Below are 21,143 nucleotides of genomic sequence, written 5' to 3' on the forward strand. Positions count from 1 at the left end.
CTACAATAAAATAAAATGAGCTACAAATGTATGGTTTTAGAATGCAAAGAAAAAAAATCAAGCAAAAAAGAAAAGTGGGTATTTTATTTTTAAGGATTATTTCAAAATCTTAAGGATGAATTGTTAATTATTTGAAGGCAGGATCTGTCTTGCTTCTTCTTGTAAATCTAGCATTTAGCATAGTACCTGACACATAGTAGGCTCTTAATAAATGTTTATTGAGTGAATAATGTAGTTTGATTTAAATCTTAGGAAAATTTAAATAGCATTGTGTGTGTGTGTACATATGTGTGTTCACACATATAACAATCCTGACAGTTTTTTCTGGTATTTAGTAAGTAAAAGTTGATTGATTGAAGTAGAGTTAAGATAATTAGAATAATTCTTACCCAGTTCTTATCTTTGAGGGGAAAAGATGAGTTTTTTTTCCTCTGAATTACCTAAAGCAAACTTCGCTGGATAATTGCTCAGTGTTCCATTTCACTTTACCAAAATAAAAATGATAGGAACATCTTTCTATTAAATCACATGATTATCAAGATGTAGTCTACTATGGAATATTATCTTTGAAATTCTGTTTTCTTCTCATCTTCAAGGATGACTGAATTTGATCAATTATTCTCATAAAGATAGTGTAGAAATGAGAAAAGAAGTACATGAGGAAGTCATTGCTGATATTTCTTTAAATATCTTTTTTCGAGTAGTTGAGTGTAATAATAAAAGTCCTTTATTCTCCCCCAAAGCATCTGGTTTTCTCTCCTCTTCAGATAACCCCAATGCCCTCAAAACTGTGCTTTCTCCAGAACAGATTTTGTGTATTCTTAGTGTGGTCCAGTGACTCTTTGCATCTTCTTTTATTTATTGTCTTTCCTGCTTCCTCATGCAGTACACCAGAACCTTTAAGTTAGAATCTAAATGTCGTGTCTCCATTATCGGTGATGGACAAAAGTTTATTATAGAAATCTCGGCAGTTCTTTCTTTAGCCAAACTCTCTTTAAGCTGGTTTTCCCTTTATTTCTTTTCACACTCATAATCTCCTCTACTCGATCTCTGTAAGATTTTACAAATGACTTTATATTCTAAATCACTATTGCCTTGGCTTCTATACTTGATGAGAAGCCAAATGTTTGCTCACTAAGGTACTTTTTAGGTTCTCTTGGTCTCGTAATGGTAAATAGTTTATATATTAAATTCTGATTGGACATTATGATAATTTTGGTTGGGGTTTTCTCTTTCACACATTTCTCATTTTTGAGTCATCACTAATGTGATTAAGTTGGTCAAGTTAGAGTTGTTTTAGTTGTATTAATTATCTTTTTCTCATTGTTATTTTTTTCTAGCTTTATATTCATTTGCATCTTCATCCAAGAAGTCTGGGTCCTGACTATATACAGACAGCTGACTCAGGAGTGCCTTCCACTTTAGTAATGAGTCATTTCCTGCTGGTTCATTTTTTTTTATGATGCTATATAGTGCTCATCATGTCCAGTGCCTTCTGATTCTTTTCTTGAGGATGGTATTTTTTAAAATTATTTTTAGTTGTCAGCATAAGACTTTGAGTTTTAAATTTTCTCCCTTTCCCTTGCCTCCCCTCTCCCCAAGATGGCATGCAATCTGATATAGGATCTACATATACATTCATATTAAGCATATTTTCATATTAGTCATGTTGTAAGGAAGAATTAGCACCAATGGGAAGAACCATGAGGAAGAAGAAATAAAACAAAACAACAAAAAAAGAGCAAATATGCTTCCATGCATTCAGACTTCAAAATTCTTTCTCTGGATGTGGACACCGTTTGCCATCATGAGTCTTTTAGAGTTGTCTTTGATCCTTGCATTGCTGAGATGAACTAAGGCTATCAAGAGGATAGCATTCTTGATGCAAAGGCATGAGATTTCTCTATAGTTAATGTCTTTGGCCTCTCCCATTTCCTGCTTCTTGAACCATATTGCAATGTGATTTTTTTCTATCTTCTCCTTTGTTTCTTTTGACCTTTTCATTGAAGTTTCAAAGCATACATTGATTAAATTTGGAAGTTCTCACCAAAGTCTTCATAAACTTTCTTCTACTTCACCTTTAGGTTCTGCAATAGATTTTGTTGAATAAGCCATGATTATTTTCATGGTAGTCTTGTTTGCAAACAGTTGTTACAAGAACTGCATTTATTTATTTATTTTTCAATTCAACAAGCATTTATTAAGCATATACTGTGTTCGAGTCCCTCTGCAAGGTGCTGATGACAAATGGGTTAATATATAGATAAAACCTTTGTTCAGAAAGCAATTAGCATTTACAAATTGTACATCTGTTTCAAATAAGATGTGCTAAATGCTATGAAGAATACAAAAATATAAGACACAATCATTGTCCCCATGAAACTCATAGAAGAACTGCATTTGTGAGATGGCCAGATGGTCTCTGAGTGTTCTTTGTAGCCTTTGGATGCATAACAAAATCAAGTCCATCTTTGCATTTGTGTGTGTATTCATCCTTCGTTGCTGAAGAAGACCATGCCATCAGAGAAATAATGACATAACTTGCACTTGACTTTGTTTTGAGGGAGGGAGGGCTGTGCAGGTCACCAGCCTCACTTCTCCTCCAGAGGCATCTGAATCCAGTGACCAGATATTCACCAGAATGACTGGAGATGACCCAGGATGAGGCAATTGGGGTTAAGTGACTTGCCCAAGATCACACAGCTAGTAAATGTCAAGTGTCTGAGGTGAGATTTGAACTCAGGTCCTCCTGACTCCTGAAGTGGTGCTCTATCCACTCTACCACCTAGCTGGCCCATGTATTTGTGTATTTCCATCTCCAAGGAGAACTTGTGAACCATGCTTCAATTAATTGTGATTTCTTTTAGTCTTTTTGTTTATTTATAGTAAGAATGTCAAGATTTATGTCATTCAGTTCTCTAATAATATGTCCCCTGACTGATTATAGAATAAAGATCTCACATTTATAGCACTGGCAGCTATTAATATTTATAGATGGTCTAAAATGGATCCTTAACACACTGTTCCTTTTTTTTTTTTATCATCATTACACAAAAGCTTTAGAAGTCTGAATAGGAGTAAAGAACATTTTCTATTTTTCTTTCTTTCATGAGTTTCCATGCCCAAAGAATTAATCATCCAATGACCAGCATACTGGTGGTGAGCCTCTGTACTTAGCTAGGTTGGAACTTGGAAAGCAGAATTGATTCTACTTCTGTAGCCATACTTTTGCACAAATAAAGCCAATGAAGCTAGAATTAGAATAAAATATAATGAATTGGGGGAAGCCTTTGCATAAAATCACTAATAATAGTATGCTGTCCAAATCTATAGTGAGTGGATACAGATATACAATATTAAGAACAACTGATAATACTAATAACCAATAAATAATTACTTGAATCATTTAAATAATTTTAAAAAGAAGAAATACAATCAACATTTGAAACACTTTAAAATCACTGATATTCAGAGAAATTGCAAATAAAAACAATTCTAGGGTGCCATCTTGTGCTCCTCAAGCTAGTAAATAGGGTCTAAAATGGAAAATCTCATTGGAAGAATCATAGGAACCTTTGGTGGAGAATTAGTTTCACTATTGTTAAAGTTACTAAATTGTTCATGGACTTAGACCTAGTAGCATTACTGGGTATATATCCCAAGCATACCAACAGCTAGAAAAGATACATCATGTAGGAAAAACACTCATAGCAGTGAACTTACTTGTGGTTAGGGGACTTGCTTTCCTTGATGAATTCTTAGAAGACTTTTTATTGGTTATAATTTTCCTAATATTGAACTAATCTCTCTTGTTTCCTTTCCCTGTCCCTCTGTCTCTCCCTCTCCTACTCTCCCCTTCCTGTCCTGCCCAGGCTGGAAGTGTAGGCGCTATTGATGCACTCTTTTTGCTTCTCCTTAGGTCATCTAGTGGTCCCTTGATCCCTGGTATAATTTTTTGCCTGGTCACTGCTGTAAACTGTTAATATTTCAATATTTTTTGCAATACTATTCATATTTATCAATTTTTAATCTGATTTATGTGTTCTTTAGGATTATATTACTTAGCATCCAATTAATTTAATGCCTTTCAATGAACATGACTTTATATATTGTGGTTAGTAAAGATGTGTTTAATATTTCTGCTTTTTTTACATTAATTTGTGAAGTTTTTATGCCTTAGTACATGTTAAATTTTGGTAAAGATGCCATGAACAAGTCTTTGCTATTCATATGTATACTCTTTTTTATTCCATTCAGTAATCAGCAGGGATCTATCTCCATTTTCTCTTCAGTTTTCTCAAGTTCCATTTAGGTCTTTATTTACTTTTTAGTTGGAATTGTTCAAGTCTGAGAGATGGTATATTATTGTTGTTGTTCAGTCATTTTTGTCACTTCTGACTCTTTGTGTGACCCCATTTGGGATTTTCTAGTCAAAGAGAATGGAGTGGTTTGCCATTTCCTTCTCCAGCTCATTTGTGGAAGAGGAAACTGAGGCAAACAGTAACTTGCCCAGGGTTACACAGCTAGTAAGTGTCTGAGGCCAGATTTGAACTCAGTCTTCCTGATTTCTATATATTCCCTTGTTTATCTCTTTTAATTAAGTCTGCTTTTACTATTGCCTTCTTTGAAGTCATGATTAGTACTTTCTGCTTTTTTTATCTAATGCATGCATTTCCCCCCCTCTATGTCCTTATCTTAACATTTCCTAAATCTTTCGAGTATATTTCTTTGAAATTGCATATTGTTAGATTTTTTTCTTTCTGATTTATTTTGCTACCCTCTTCCATTTTATGAGTGAGTTTATCTTATTCATGTTCACTTATATTTGTTAATTGTGTATTTCCTTCTCTTACACTTTTATACATTTTATCTTCTTTGGTCCCTATGATAACTCTTTTTAAAGAAACAGAGTATATTGAATGAAGAGTTTGCTCAACACTAGAAATCTATTTTTGGTATAACTTCCATTCTATTTTTTTCCCTTCTTTTTCTCTCACCCAAACTCCAGTCATAAATTCTTATCTTTATTTATTTCTTTTTATTCTGGTCTTCAGGTTATACCTCCTTCCATCTTTTGTAATGGGTAGCATGTTTTATCACTGGTCTTCTGGGCTCATGAGTGATCTTCGTATTGATCATGAGTTTTACATCTTTCAAACTTGTTTTTAGTGTTATTATTTTATAAATTGTTCCCTTGCTTCTTCTCATTTTATTCTTCATCAGTTTATAAAAGTCCTCAAAATTGTTCAGTTAAAAAATAATATTGATGTTTATGACATAAATTGTTGTTTGCTTACTTCACTCTGCATCAATTTATGTCATTCCCTGTGTTTTTGAAATCATCTATTTATTTCTTATAGTACAAAAGTACTCCATCATATTTATATACTGTATCTTATTCAGCCATTCCTCAATTGTCAGGCATCCTCTTCAAGGATGTTTGCTCATTTTCCAAGTCTTACTCCCTGACTTGGGGCTTTCCATCAGGGCTAGGCTCTATGCACCACTGGAGGGAATAGTAGGGCATTCTTTGGTTCTGATCTTTATTATATGGAGTCTGGATCGTAATTTCTTTATGCTTCAAAGACCTTAAAAGCATTTCCAGTCAGAATGCAGCTCTGAGACAGTCTGGCCTAAGGCCATCTGATCCCAGAAAAGCCTTAATCTTTGACCTCCTGGTCCAAGCCTTACACACTCCAGAACCTTAGTTTTGGGTCAGAATTATATGTCTATGCATTCTAGATATTCTTGACGAGCCCCTGTTGGGGCTTTCTATTTTTCTGTTCCTAATGTATAGCTTCAGCCGTTAGGCTTCTCTGGATTTCCCCTGGTTCCTAAACTCTAAGGCTTACTTGAGCTATATTTCTGCCCCAGGTTTTTCTAACTAAACTCCTTTTGAGCTGGTGAAATGAACTTCTATAGTTTCTCCTTGGATTTCTTCATATGGCTGTATCTGGTACCATTTTTCATCCTTGCTGGAGTAGTTGCTAGAGATCTGAGCTCTCCAGTGGGAGACCAAAAGATCTCAGGGTTAAAAAATTGAAAAGCCCAAACCCAGAGAATCCTTGGCAGTTTGATGGCAGGGTAGCCGCAAAAGGGATGTTGATTCTGTACAATTTAGCAGTCACAAATTAAACAGAGAGCCATGAGGATTTTTTAAACCTGAAGAACTGTGAGACTTCCTATGTAGACCCTGCACTTAGAAAGCAGGAAGTAGAGATTAAAAAAATAGACTTCAGCTTCAAGACACTTTAGTTATTCACAACTGTTTTATGTTAAAAACCAAAATATTTGGTGCTTGGGTTGAAGGATCTCCTTCTGGAGAGGTTAATATCCATATCAGAGAACAGATAGATCCTTGATATGGGAAGAAAAATTTCTTAGGATTTTTTTTCTAATCTGATGACTGATGGTTTTGGGTTTCTGTCTTTCTAAAAGAGCTAATCAAATCAAGTCAGAAAGTCCTTACTATGTGATAGGTACTGTGGTAAGTGCTGGAGATACAAAGGCAAAAATATTCTCTGGACTGTCCTAAGGAATTCACACTGGACTTATGAGTTTACAATCTAATGAGACTGTAGCAAAAGATCTCTATTTTAAAGTAAAATAGTAATGGCTTTCTCCTATGAAGAAAAAGCAACATTTCAGTTGAACTCTTCAGACAGGGTCCCCACAACCTGGTGCACTGCTAACAAGGGAGGACTTGGGTCCAAAATTCCAGTTTGACCAGCTACTATCTGTGTGACTTGGGCAGGTCACTTAACTTCTTGGGGGACCTCAGTTTCTTTATCTGTATAAATGAGATGGTTGATCTAGATGACCTCTAACGATCCTTCCTGCTCTGAATCTATAATTCTATAAACATAATGCCTAGTGGAGTTCTATAGGGCAGTATTGACCAATGGTCAAGAGGTTATTGGAGCAATATTGATCAGCGACTATGGGAGAACATTAAAGAAGGATGCCAGGTAGGGACCATTTTCTGTGCCCACATGCAAGAAGAGATAATAGTCCATGTGAAACCAACAAGGAATAAGCCTTACAGGAGCTGTTCAGTCATTTTAGTCTTCTCTGACTCTCTATGACCCCATTTGGGGTTTTCTTGGCAAAGATATTGGAGTGATTTGTCATTTCCTTCTCCAGTTCACTTTACAGATGAGGAAACTGAGGCAAACAGAGTGAAGTGAGTTGTCCAGAGTCACACAGCTATTAAATGTCTGAGGCCAGATCTGAACTCAGAAGATGAGTCTTCCTGACTCCAGGCTTGGCATTCTATCCAATGCGCCTACCTAGTTGCCCCACGATGACATTAATTAAAGATATCAGAGGCTCTGTAGCATCATAGGTGTGAATTATTCCTCTGTATGTGTCCTGGCCGTACATGTTCCCTATGTGTGAGATCCTCCACAACATGTACCCTAATCAAATGTTCTCTGCATGTATACCTCTCTACAAGTGTTCACCATGTGTAAAATGGTATAGATATTTTTGGGAGAATATACCCTAGGCTCAGGGGAAATGTTTGTTGATAGTTTTCTCACAATGCTATTTCATCAAATGACTTTGTTTATTGAGTAATTGTATCCTTTGACTGACTATTAAAAGCAAATACATTGGTAGGAGTCAATGTAACTAGACTCAAAGAATACTTTGAATACAGGAGAATTTTCAGGGAAGAGAGAGGGGTGTGTGTGGGGCACATTCAAGTTGAGTGTTTCCCTTGGGTGCTATACTTCTTGTACCTACCTCACACAGTTGTGAGGATCCAGTAAGATAATGTATATAAATGCTTAACAGATATTGAAGTGCCATATAAATGTAAGCTATAATGATTAAATCTTAAAGCAAGCATTTTTAACTTGGGTTTTATATTTTGATAATTATATTTTTATATAATTGGTTTCCATTTTAGTCCTATGTATTATGTTTTATGTATTTAAAATATTATTCTGAGAAGGGGTCTTGAGGCTTAACTAGAATCCCACAGAGGTCAATGTCACACAAAAAATTAAGAATCCCTATGTTAAAGGAAAGAAAAATCTGTTTTCTAATGTTTCCTGGAATCTTTGAATGAACTTTAAGACATAGTGAATCCCTTTCTGCTGGAGTTCCTCATAATTGCTAGTTTGCAACACTTCCTTTTTTTGGCTTATCTATTGAATCATCTGTAGTTCCACACTTTTAGTAATAATGCTTGATAAAAACAAACTTCATTCTGTGACCCCAGCAACATCCCATTCATGCAGGCCCCTCCCTGGCCCTAAATACTGACTCAGGCCTTATTAATCTTTCACTGTTTCTTGTGAAGCAGCTTTCTATCTATATATGGTAATGGTGCTGAAACTCAAGCCAGTTGCTAAGCTGTAAAACCAGAGTATAGATACCTTAACAGAAGTTTTAGAACTGTAGGTCCCTTTGTGTTACGATGAAGACGAGTTATCAAGAGCAGTTAAATCTTCATTATAGAAATTTTGTTGATTATTGTGAAAACAACTGGTATATTCTTCTTGCCAATGAACTTTAACCCTTCTATTTCCTTGATGTTGGGAATGGTGTTACGGAAGGTCAGTCTAGGGACAACACAGCTGAGGTTAAATCTTTCATGCCAGCAATACTTTCAAATTTTATTGCCTTATGGAATAAGGACTGACAGCTTTCATTCAAGCTTTAACTAATTTTTAAATGTCTAATTGCTGCCTTCTGTTTTTACATTAAAATTATTCCCAAATATACTTTTCCTCCCCCAGCTACCTGCCAGATGCGTTCTCTCATGAAACAAAGAAAAATAGTGAAGCAAAACACTGGGAACTTTTCTGACACCAAATGTAACGTTCTTCACCTGTAGTTCCCCACCTCTCTAGCATGAAATGGAGCATCTCTCTAGCATGAAATGCTTCCATATATGCTTGATTTAGCTAATGGTCCCTAACAATCATATCTAATTCAATAGGGCATTATCATGCATCCTTTTATAATATAAAACAATTCATTTCAAAGAGAAAAAGAAGGAAGGTGAGGGAAGAGGCTAAAGGAAGGGAGAAAATATAATAAATGTAGAAATATAAAAGGACACAGATCATTCGAACCAGGAATTCTTAATTTGTGTGTGTGTGTGTGTGTGTGTGTGTGTGTTTTGGGTCCTATTATTTAACATAATCCATTATTCCTTTGAAAAGTACTTCCTTGAGAGTAGGGATTGTTTAATTCTTTATACTCATATCCACAGCAGTTAGTGTAGTGCCTGGTATACAGTAGGCAGTTGATAAATGCTTAATTCCTTGATACAGTATGTGGAAATAGTATTGTGAACGTACATTCTCTCCAGTGAAGTATTCAGAGAATAAAGAGGAGGCAGAAAAATAACCTTCTGAGTATAGAGGTATCATCTTGAGGGAGCTATAGCTAGCTCTCAGTTTAGTTCAAGTTAGAAATGCATACACCTTATTAGATAAATTATGGCTAGAATTTCCAAAGCAGTTTTACAGATTTGAATGAATGAATATATGATTAAGGCATTTATTAAGCTTTCAGTATGTGCAAAGCATTTTATTAAGCTCTGGAGACAGACTCTGTTCCCAAGGAACACAATTCTTCCTCAGGATGCCTTACTGCTTTGGATGGGCTTGCCTGCCCTGGGTTGAGGGGGAGGGTAGATGGTGAGGATGACTGGCTCCTTCTCCCCTTGAGACTCTTCTCATGGCTGTTAGGGCTGGTCTAGAAGCATGGCTGGTGGTGGGAGTGGTGTGATGTTACTGGATGGACTGTTAGTTGGTTAGCAGGCTTTGCTGGTGGTGATGAGGAAGGCGTGTCTCTTTCTACCGCCTTGTCTCCCTGTAGTGATGACTGAGCTGAAAGTTGATAGTATGGAAGCTACCAGTATTCCCAAGGCTCTTGGGTTCAGGAGGCTGGGCTGTTTCCTTCAGGGTCAGATTTGGATAAAGAATAAAAAACAAGTCATGTTGAATGGAAGCAAATAAGAGAAGTTGCTTTAGGGTAAGGACCAGTTCTGTTAATTCCTTGTGACTCTCCTAGGTATGTTAAGGCATTGACCATTTAGGGTGTGCTCAATGGGATGCTGATTTACCAGCCTCTCTTTCTGGACAGACAATCAAATATTCTTCTGCTCTGAAAAGCAGTTTTGTATTTTAATTGCTTGTTCAGCTACTCATGGTGTAGTGAGTCAAATGCTAGATTTAGAGTCAGAGGACTTGGCTTTAGATCCTCCTTTTGACCTTTGTTTCCTGTGCTGGGTCCAGTTTTGGTAATTTGAAGGATATGAATTTGATCACTTTTAAGGTCTCTTCCAGCTCTACATCTCTGATGCGATGACCAAGAGTTGACTTTTGGCAGAACATCACTTTCAAGGTCACTGGTGGCCTTTGAGATCATTAGATGTGTCTCTGTCTGGTGGTTGTGGGACATCAGGAAATTAAATGACTTCTTAATTGGAGTTATATAATGAAGAATATTGAGCCCAGCCTTTCTATGTGTTACTTTTTAACTATGCCTTTTATACTGAAATTAAAAATATAATTCATTCTTGAATATGTTGGTATACTTTTATTTCATTTTTACTGAACTATAAAACAGATACCTAGTATGCGAGCTGATCAGGTAACATATATAGAGTTATGCAAAATTCTTGGAATTGTTTTTTTGTAAAAAGATGTTTATTATAACTAAAATAACTCCACTAGATAAACATGCTAAAAATGTGCAAATAGCTGCTTTGGTATTTAATGTATCTGCTACCAGCAAAGTAGTTATTGACTGCCATCTAGTGTTCTTTACTGGAACTGTGTCAGTCTGGCTCTAGCTGGAAGTTATTTGGATAAATGCTAGACATCCCTCAATGGGGACTGGGAGGTTGTTTTATTAAACCCTGCCCCATAAAACATTTGGTAGTATTTCAAGCTGCCTGGCCCCACCTACAAGAGAAAAAACAACATTTGAAAACAGTGCCAAAAGGAAAAGAAGGGGAACAGAATTCATGCCAATGTGGCAAGAGTCAAGTGAACCACCCCAAAAAAGCCATCCCAACAAATAAAGACACATGGGCTAAGTTTTTTTGCCACCTGTAATTCAACAAATACATTTTAAATTCATATTAATTTAGGGGAGCTGGCGTCTGAACTCCGAGATTAGAATTCCAGAATGTAAACTCCTTGAGGGCTGGCACTGTTTCTTTTTGTATTTCCAGTTACTTAGCACAGTGTGTTCCTTACGCATAGCAGAAACTTAAATAAGACTCATTTATTGAATTATTACCTGATTTGCTATTATGAAATTGCTAAACTGAATTAGCATTCTTTCCTTGATGATTTACTGTCCCTTCCTTCTCTCCCCTAACCTCCTACCCTTGTTTCAGAAGCAGCTGGGTTAAAATTGAGCATGAGGTGGCACATGTTTTTACAAAGAAGATAACAGCCTTCCTGGGTCATATTGCAAGCGAGGGGAGAGTACTCTTTCTAGTTGCAAACAAACAGTTTGCTATCACCAAGCAGCGGACAGTAAACACAATACATCTGCATGGTTATTTTGGGTTTTTTTGAGGGGTGGTTATGCCACCCTTGTAACCCACACCTACTTGTCTCTCTTGAAAAACCACAAACTGGTGCTCTGGAAGTTGTTATGACATTCTGCAATTCACAGTCCTAGTTTATTTAGTCACTAAAATCTTTGTGGCTTTAACTGCTTTCTGACCTCTCTCTCTCCTCTTGAGAAGAACCCTGTGGCTCCTGGGCACACTCTGTAATGGATGATTTGGAAAAAGACAGACTTATCTTAAAACAGAGTTGTCAGAAAATTACAGGGACTGGAGAAGGGATTTGGAGTAGTTTTCCATTTGATTCTATGATGGTGGGTTTTTTTTCCCTGCAGAACATGGAGTAGTAGAGTCAGAAAGTACTTGGATTTTAGGGTTGAGATGGCTGTGCATTTGATCCAGGAATGAAATCAGATGTTTAATTCACTTACAATATTGGAATGAGTGCTACTCTTCATTCCAGAAAGACTTGACTTCAAATCCCATCTCTGCTACAGTTCCATGGTCAAGGTGTTTAGCCCTAGTTTCGTCATTTATAAAATGGGGTTGATAATGCCTATGTTATATTTACCTTACACGGTAGTTGTGAGGCTCAAAGTAATGTCTATAAAGTGCTTTGCAAACTGCAAAAGACTATACAGATATAAATCATCATTACTCAACATCATTGCCCCACCACTCGTTGGTGTTGTCTTTTTCCATTACAACCTTACTTCCTTGAAGGTAGAGATTGGTTTTTTATTTTGTACTCGTATCTTCAGCTCTTGGCACTATGCCTGGGACATAAGTAAGAGCTTAATAAATGCTCCTGCTACCTGTGTATCATCATAAGCATTAAGCAATAATCATTTTTAAGCACCTGCTGTATGACCAGGCACTATGCTAGGCACTGGGAATACAACTTTAAAGTGAAACGATCTCAGGTGCAAGGAGTTTATATTCTAATGAGTGAGGGAACTAGTACACCTAGTACTTGTGTATATTTTATGGATTTACTCTATATTTATGAAGTGAATAAAGACAAATACATCCAAAGTACATAATTATAGAGCAGTTTGGGAGGGAGGGCACTAGGAGCTGGAGGGACTAGGAAGGGCTTCATGAAAAAGAGGGTGCTTAGGGATGGTGGGAGGAGGAGCACATTTCAGGCATGTGGAATGTCCAGTGAAAGGTACAGATGGGAGATGGAGTACTGTGGATGGTAGTGTTCAGGAAGGGGAGTAGTGTCCAAAAAGGCTGGAATCTTTAATAAATCTTTAATAAATCAATTTAAACCAGCTCTATTAACTATTATCCACTTAGCACTTGTAATTTGCAGTAAATCAGGCAGGAAGTGATGAGAGCCTACCTAAGGTCGTAGCTGCAGCAGTGGAGAGTAGGAGATGAATTTGAGAGTGGAAATCCTGATGAAATTAGACCACTCCAGGATCTCTATATCTATCCCCAGTCTTTAGTTCCCACATCATCAGTTAGTTGGCAATTTCAAGTAGGTTGTCTTGTCCAAAACGAAAGTCATTATATTTCCCCTTCTACTCTCCTGAATTTCCTTATTTCTGTTAAAGATGTCACCATCCTTTCAGTCTCTAGTTTCCTAATTTTGGTATTACCCTTCACTCTCGACTTCCTGCCTACATATTCAATAAGTTGCCAAATGTGCCCCTTTCTGCCTCTCAGATTCAACTTCTCTGTTGTAATCCCATAGTCACCACCTTAGTTTAGGCCCCTCTAAGAAGTATTCAGCATCCGTGATCAGACCATGGCACAGTGGAAAAAGAACGAGCTTGGGAATTGGAGCACTCTCCTGCTTACCACTGGATCAACTCATTTAACCCTGTTGAAGAAACCTTTTTCTTCCTTTTTCTGTCAAATGAGGGATTTGGAGTAGATGATTTCTGAATTCTATTTTTACACTTTATGACTAGGCAAACTGGTAGGAAACACAGCCTGGTTGGTAACCATAGCAAAAACTACTGATTTGCATTTTTGAATCTTGCCCACCTAACACAGTGTCTTCTGCATGAAAGTGAGCTGCAGGGAAGGGGAAAGTGTTAGTACTGGCCCTTTTAGAATTGTCGGTAATGTAGAAGCAAGTCAGGTCTTAGAGAAGCCTATGGATTTATTGCAATTACAAGTACTAATTGGATGAAAACGAATAAAGCCTGGTTTCAACTGACTTTTTAAAGGAAATTTAAATACCTATTTAAAGCAAATGACTTTAACAAAAATGCATCTCAACTGTTACACAATCATAAAGTACCCTACAAATGCCAATCATTTCTACCTTTATTTTATGTTCAAGACTATTAAAGTGTTGAAGGCTGGTTTTTACTGAATCAAAAATAAAAAGCCCAATAATATATTATCATGAAATTTAAAAATCAGACTGAGAACTGACCTTGGAACTTTCAAGATCACATTATACAATATTCTAAAGACTCAGGAAGTATTCACAATATTATTAACACCAAGGACTGTCATATTGTCCGGTCATCAAGTTACTATTGCATTAGGATATAATAGAATTTTGGAAAAATGACATTGACAACTTCAGATTTTGAATATATTTTAATAAAATGTTTCCAGTGTAATTGGAAACCTGCAATAGCATCTCACTGTGGGAACTGAGTTACTTTTTAGATAGATTTTCAACTCACTGCCTTGGTAGAATCCTTCAAAAACAAAGGACGTTAACATTTTAAAATTATTTTTATTAATGGTATGAATGACATGTCAGTTAACAAAAATTTAATGAATTTTCTTATCACTTCCCTCACAGCCCTGAGTGTCTCTGGAGACAATGAAGAAATGTATCTTAAATATTTGTCATCCTGATGCTGTCACGAACAAACAGGTTCTGCCTAGAGAAAGCCTTCTATCATAAGAAATTGAGATTACTAATTAATGATTGAGAAAACTGATTTCTCAGAATAAAATCTGTCTGTGGGACTCCTAGCATGTGTGGGTAAGGATCACACTGGTGGCTGCTGAATTCCTTTGGTTCCTCTTAAGTCTATCAGAATTATCTTCCTCAAGCAGCTTCTGTGTAATGAAAGGAGAGAGAAGGGAAAGGAATAAATACTTATACAGCACTTCTGATGTGCAAGGCACATTAGATCCTCACTACAACCCTGGGAGGTAACAATTATTATCACTCCCTTTTTACAGTTGAGGAAATTGGAGTTAAGTGACTTGCCCAAGGTCACACAGCTAACAAGTATCTGAGACCAGATTTGAATTCAGAGCTTCTATACTCCAGGGTTCCACCCAGTGTACCACCAGATACCTCAAAAAGAATTGAATTTAGAGCTCAGGCAGATGATCCATAAGTGGAAGGATCTTCAGAAGTCATTTAGCTCAGTCCCCTCCAAGGAAAGGAAACCCAGAACCATACAAATAGTGACTTACTTATTGTCGTCTAAGTAGCAAGCAACAGAACTAGTATTCAATCAGGGCTTTGGATTCAAAGTTTGCCTTTATTATGAATTTTGCCATTATCCACAATCCTGAACATTTTAATAGTCAGAGAAGAATAAAAAAGAATATTGTGTATGAAACTGTGGACTTCTATTATGTATAGATTTTACAAAGTTGCAGTTACAACATTGCAGTTTATTTCTTTTTGAATTTCATTTTTTATGTTCTTTTAAAATATCTTTCCTCCCTCTTTCTCTTCTCTCTGCCTCTGTCTTTCACTCCATCCATCTCTCTTTCTTTTCCTTCCTTCTTTTCTTCCCTCCCTCTCTTCCTCCCTGCCTCCTTCACTAATAATAGTCAAACAAACAAACCAATTCAACATAGCAGCTAGGTGGTACGCTAGAGTACTGAACCTAGAGTCAGAAAGGACTCAATTCAAATCCACCCTCAGACACTTACTACCTGTATGGCCCTGGGCAAGTCGCAAAGTCTCTATTTGCCTCAATTTTGACATTCATAAAATGGGGATAATGCTAGGCATGTTGTGAGTATCAAAAGAGATAACATATATAAAGTGTTCTATTAACAGTAAAGTATTATAGAAACGCTGTCATCATCATCATCATCATCTTCATCATCACATCGACCATGTATGTCTTATTCTGTCCCTCTAGCCCATCCCCTTTTGGCCAAGAGGTAGGTGACATGCTTCCCCATCAGCTTTCTGAAGGCATGGTTAGTCACCGCATCGATCAGAGTTCTGTAGTCTTACAGAGTGGTTTTTGTCATTGCACACAACGTTTTTCTGCTGCTGCTTGTTTCGTTCCTCAGAGGCTTATACAAGTCTTCTTAGATTTGTATGAATTCATCATAGTCATCGTTTTGGTATAAAAATACTCATTTACGTTTGTATGTACACAGTTTGCTCAGTTATTCCTCAGTGGATGGACACACATTTTGTCTAGTGCTTATTATAGAATGCTTACCAGTGGTGGGACCTTGAGCATATTAAATTAATGACTCTGTGATCCAATTCTCTTATTTGTAAAATGGGACTAAGAAGATGTGGCCTCACAAGGTTGTTGCAAAGATCAAATGAAATAATGGCTTTTTTGAAATCACAAATATCAAAATAGATGTCCACTGTTATTAATTAATAGTACCGAACAATGATACTGGAGCATAAAATATAATTGTGTAATATGAATGTAAGGGAATACTACTGTAGCATCAATAAGCCCAAATGGAAGACATATCTTTTTCATTTCAAGTGACAGACAGTCTGATAAATTATGTTACTCACCCTTGCAATATATGGAACTTCAAATCCACTGAAGGGAGAAATTCCTGTTAAGTCTGTAAGATTAAGTTGACAATGGAAAATACTATATTGACTTTCCATGCACAGGATCCTAGCTTCTGATTTTCTGAGAGTGCCTTACAAGGTTATTGCCCATTGGAAGTGAAAACTTGATTGATGAGAATAGAGACACTCCTTTTTAAAAATTGAATTATTAGGGCTTAAAGATTCATGTTGGACTCTGAGCATGGTTTCCTCAAACCATATCTCAAGGGAGGAGCTGCCCTGACAATAGCAGATACTGATTCTTTTTTCATGGTGGGAAATGGAATATTATAGAGACCTAATATCCAAGCCTCGTTGAGATTGTCCTTCAAGCCTAGACCTAGGCTATCTTGTAAGACTTGCTCTTGTCATTAGCAGAGTTGTATGTAGGACAATTTCTCCCTCTTCAAGTAACGATGCAATTAGGGAGGATGCTTTCAGTAGTTGATTTTCACTAAAAAATTCCAAACAAATAAATAAATAATAAAAATTTAAAAATTGTGCTCCGAGTGTCAAGAGGCGATGAGTTATAACTTGGCAGGACATGATATGATAATCCCTTCTAGGTATTACGCTGAACATACCGTACTAGAGAATTTGCATCTTGTCTTAACAACAAGAGTTTTAAGATGATAAAGATTAGTTTCCTAGTAACTGACAAGCACCAACATCAGATGCCCCAGGAAATGGTGCTCTGTTTACCACTCCCTGAATGAGCCTACTCAGGCCTTGTTCCAAGCACTGGATTTAGAAAACAGGAGACTTGGGTTTGAGACTTGGTTGTGCCATTTTTTTGGTTTAAGAACATTGAATTCTTTCTGCTTCTCAGCTTTTGTTTCTCATCTATAAAATTCAGAGATTGGACTAAATAATTTCAAAGACTCCTTCTTAATGACCATGGATTGTGATTGAGCATCCCAAGTCTAGAAGAAGCCTTTTCCTAGATTATCCCTGGTCCAGATGGTGAGGTTGACTTAGATTCCCCACTCCAGTGGCCTGAAATCTAACTGGATCCCCACCTCATAGTAAGACACTAACTTTTTGATCAGACTGGGCATTATGGAACAAAACTAGGAAGGGGTTTGACTCAAAGGTTAATCATCAACACACTGACCTTTAATGAGATGAGGGAATAAGCATTTATTAAGTGCCTACTGTATTTCAGGTCCTGTGCTAAGGGTTTTGCAAAAGTTCTCATTCAATCCTCACAATCCTTGTGAGGTAGTTGCTAGTATTATCCCCGTTTTATAGGAGAGGAAACTGAAGGTAAAGTGACTTGCCCAGGGTCACAGCTAGTAAGTGTTTGAGGTTAGATTTGAATTCAGGTCTTCCAGATTCCAGGACCAATTCTCTGTCCACTGGGCTATCTAGCTTTCTCTATTGGAGTCTAGTTGAGACCAATATTCCTTAGCTGGTACTTATTTAATGAGTAAGTCATATTCTCAGTCTTAGTTTCCTCATCTGTAAGATGAAGAGCTTGGACAAATTCATACCTTAAAGGTAGAAGGCTTAAATCTATGGTCCTATTATTCTCAGCTGTGCCACGTAATCAAGTTGAGCACCTCTTGGTGCCCAGTACTGTGTTGGGTCAGCATGACCCTGGCAGCAAGGACAGATGATTTAAAGTTCCCTGAGGCATTTTCCTTACTAAGAGACTCTCTTTGTTTTTAAGGGACATTTATAAGTATAATAGTCCTTTCCCTTCACTAGTGCCTTCATCTTCATGTTTAAGACAACTATGAGCAATGTTCCCTTGCCCTGGTATTTTTATTACTCTTTTTTAAAAATAAATCACCCTTCTTTCTTTGTTTTTCCTGAACCCTCCTCCCCGCCCCAAAACCCCAACAACACTTATAACCCCAGAAATAGCTCCTCTCCAAGCTTCTAAAGAGCATTCCAAGAATCTCCGGAAAGACAGGAAAGCCTCCTATCTCTTGGACTCTGGACCAGAGCACTCCTGCAGCTCTGCAGGTTTATTTTGAACAAGGTTTTTCATATAAGGGTTTGCCACTAGAGAGCAAACAAAGACGCTGCAGAACCACATTACCCTCTTCAGATTAGATAAGTTGCCTCTCCCATTTTGAACGGATATTTATTTTGGCCAAATAACAGCTGTTTTCTTTCTTTTCTTTCTTTCTTTTTGTAATCATCCATCTTAGTAGATCTCCAAGGTATTTCAAAATCAAACAAAGACACCATTGGGGCTTTCTAAGCAGATTCACTCAAGGAAATGAAGGCGAAAGAGTCCTGCCCTTCATGGGGAGGTTCCAAAGGAACATGAATTAAAATGTTCTTTCTGTAATGATTCTTGGTCTGGGCTTTCATAAGTTTACTGGAGGTAGCCTGGCCTAGTGACTAGCATGTTGGACTTAAAACTAGGAACACCTGAGTTCAAATCCCATCTCAGTTACTCTATGACCCTGGGCAAGTTCATTTAACTGGTTTAAACCTCAGTTCCTTCATCTGTAAAAAAACAAAAACCAAACCAATTTACATATACCTCCCTGAGTGACTTTAAGATATAAAGATATTATTACTTAACATTATAGACATTAAGATAATGAATATAAAACACTATGCAAACCACAGCATTTAATGTAAATGTTAATGATTACAATAATAACTTTAAAATCTCAACAGGAGGAAAGGAAGGGGGGTATCACGACACAGTTATTATACATCACAATCTATTGTTTTTGGTATTTCCAGTTTAAAAAATGCACAAAACTGATGCCAATTATAACTTGTAAGAAAATGAGACACTGTTGAGGGAATAGTGGAAGTATAGAGAATTCCACTGTACTGAACCGGTGATTTGATCTCCTCAGCTTACCACACAAGAGTCCCCTGTTATTATCAACTACGTTTTTTTCTTTCTCTCCTTAGCTTGATTAAATACTGTGGTGAGGCTTTACCTCGAACCAGAGAATAGTAAAACCTGACCACCATATCATGAAAGGATTTCAAATCCCTGACTCTTGCCCTGACACCTAGTGCAGGAAGTCTTGCATTTGTCATTACGGGGTCCAAGTTTCTAAGGGGAATGGAAGCCAGGTCTAGTTAAATACCACATTTCACAAAGCGCTGATGAAAGCCACATGTTCTGACCTCATTACAACAGAGAGTGGACGCTCGAGGAAGGTCGCCGGTCTCCTCCTTATCTCTTTTTCTTTTGCTTTCTTCATTTCAATAGTGAGAAGAATATTTATTAACACTTTCTTAAGAAGTTTCTGCAAAGTACCTTCAGACTCACCTCCAGGCCAGAGATAATCCCAGCAGAAATATGGAACCCAATTTGGTGTCCTAACCCTCGATTCGAACCCTAAATGCGCTCTAAACATGCACTTTCTTTATTCAGGTGAAATCATGTTCAAATGAATGACAAAGGTAAGTTTAAAGGGAAGAAGGATTCAAAAGAAATACCATGTGAAGCCTGAGACTGAGTGGGTGGTCAAGGGAGAAAGTCTAACAGCTCTAACTTTACTATAATGATGGGGAAGGGGCAAGGGATGATGGAAAGGATGCTATGGGCTGATTATAAAGGGTGTGCCAAAAGTCTTAGTGGGGTGTTAAGCTATTAAAATTGCACTAAAACTTTTTGGATCTCCTGTATTTAAATAAGGATTCAATTTTGTAATTTCAGACTAAGGACAAAAGTAGAAAGAGTTATTATATTTAGGAGTCAGGAGACTAGTCAAAAGTCAATCAACATTTATTAAGTACCTACTATATACCAGGCACTATGCTAAGTACAGAGGATACAAAAAGAGGCACAAAACAGTTCTTGACTTCAAGGAGCTTACAGAGACCAGTAGATCTGAGTTTTAGTCTTGGTTCATACCCGTGATAGGAGCACTTTCTATCTATTGGAATTCCCCTATCATTTTCCCCCCAGAAAACTGTCCCTGGGACTTGATTGACCAGAGGGGCTAAATACCCTCTGTACGTATTGATGTCACTTCTATGTTCATACTCACCCATGCACATATAAAAGCTCTGAGTTGAAATCTTTGAGACTTGATGGTTGACCTGAGGCATTGGGAGGTACCACAGGTTCTCCCATTGACCAGACACATTTCCATGTGGAAGTGAGGGAGAGGCCTTGCCTAAGCAAGTTAAGGACTATAGTATCCTTGTTGAGTGTGTTGGTGAATGTTTAACAATTGGCTCTCCAAAAATGTTCACAAAACACACTTTTTAGTTTAATCTGCGTTACTAAAATTTTCCATCACTTTTTAAAGTCTAGACAATCAATAGAACAATAAATCAAGCCATGACTTGTAACATTCGCCAGTTTCCAAGTTTCACACTAACAGTTAAATAATTGACTCTCATCAGCTCAGTGGGAGCTGGCTCCAGCACACTATTGCATTAAAGGCTATGAAGTCTAGCCCCTTCTTTTTTTTAAAGAAGTTAGAGAAGTTAAGGGACTTGTCTAAGGTCACACAGGTGCAACCAACCTTGGGCTTGGACTTCTTCCAGAGTAACATGGTTCCTAAGGTTTCTTATATTTTCTCATGCTAGGTATGGCCCTGACTCCATTTTGGGCTAAGGAAAGTGTGACTGTGAGGGCCTGAAAATTAAATGGAGGAAGGTTTGCTTGTGGGACAACTTGTGGTGCATCTAATAGCGTGTAAAAGGGGCAGTGGCTTACCACTGTGAGTTGTTACATCTCTGATTATGTAATAATGGAGTAGCTCCACACAGCAGGGAAGAGATTTTTCCTGGATGATCTTGTGGAGATGTAGTCCAACTCCAGTGAGAATCTGAGAGATAACACACACAAAAAAATTAAACAATTTTATATCAGAGCAAACCCTTTGCTACTGGCCAAAGACC

General features: G+C 37.2%; 1 long non-coding RNA gene across 1 annotated transcript; it reads right to left on the bottom strand.

Moving 5' to 3' along the window:
• Positions 1 to 14,268: 14,268 nt before the first annotated feature.
• LOC140532884 (uncharacterized) lies at positions 14,269 to 20,854 on the bottom strand. Its single transcript, XR_011976719.1, has 3 exons — positions 20,765 to 20,854; positions 16,263 to 16,758; positions 14,269 to 14,584 (listed from the first exon to the last, which is right to left on the bottom strand). It is a non-coding gene; the product is annotated as an uncharacterized lncRNA (long non-coding RNA).
• Between the last annotated feature and the right edge of the window lie 289 nt (positions 20,855 to 21,143).

Source organism: Notamacropus eugenii, chromosome 3 (genome assembly GCF_028372415.1).
Source record: "Notamacropus eugenii isolate mMacEug1 chromosome 3, mMacEug1.pri_v2, whole genome shotgun sequence".
Taxonomy (NCBI): Eukaryota; Metazoa; Chordata; class Mammalia; order Diprotodontia; family Macropodidae; genus Notamacropus; species Notamacropus eugenii.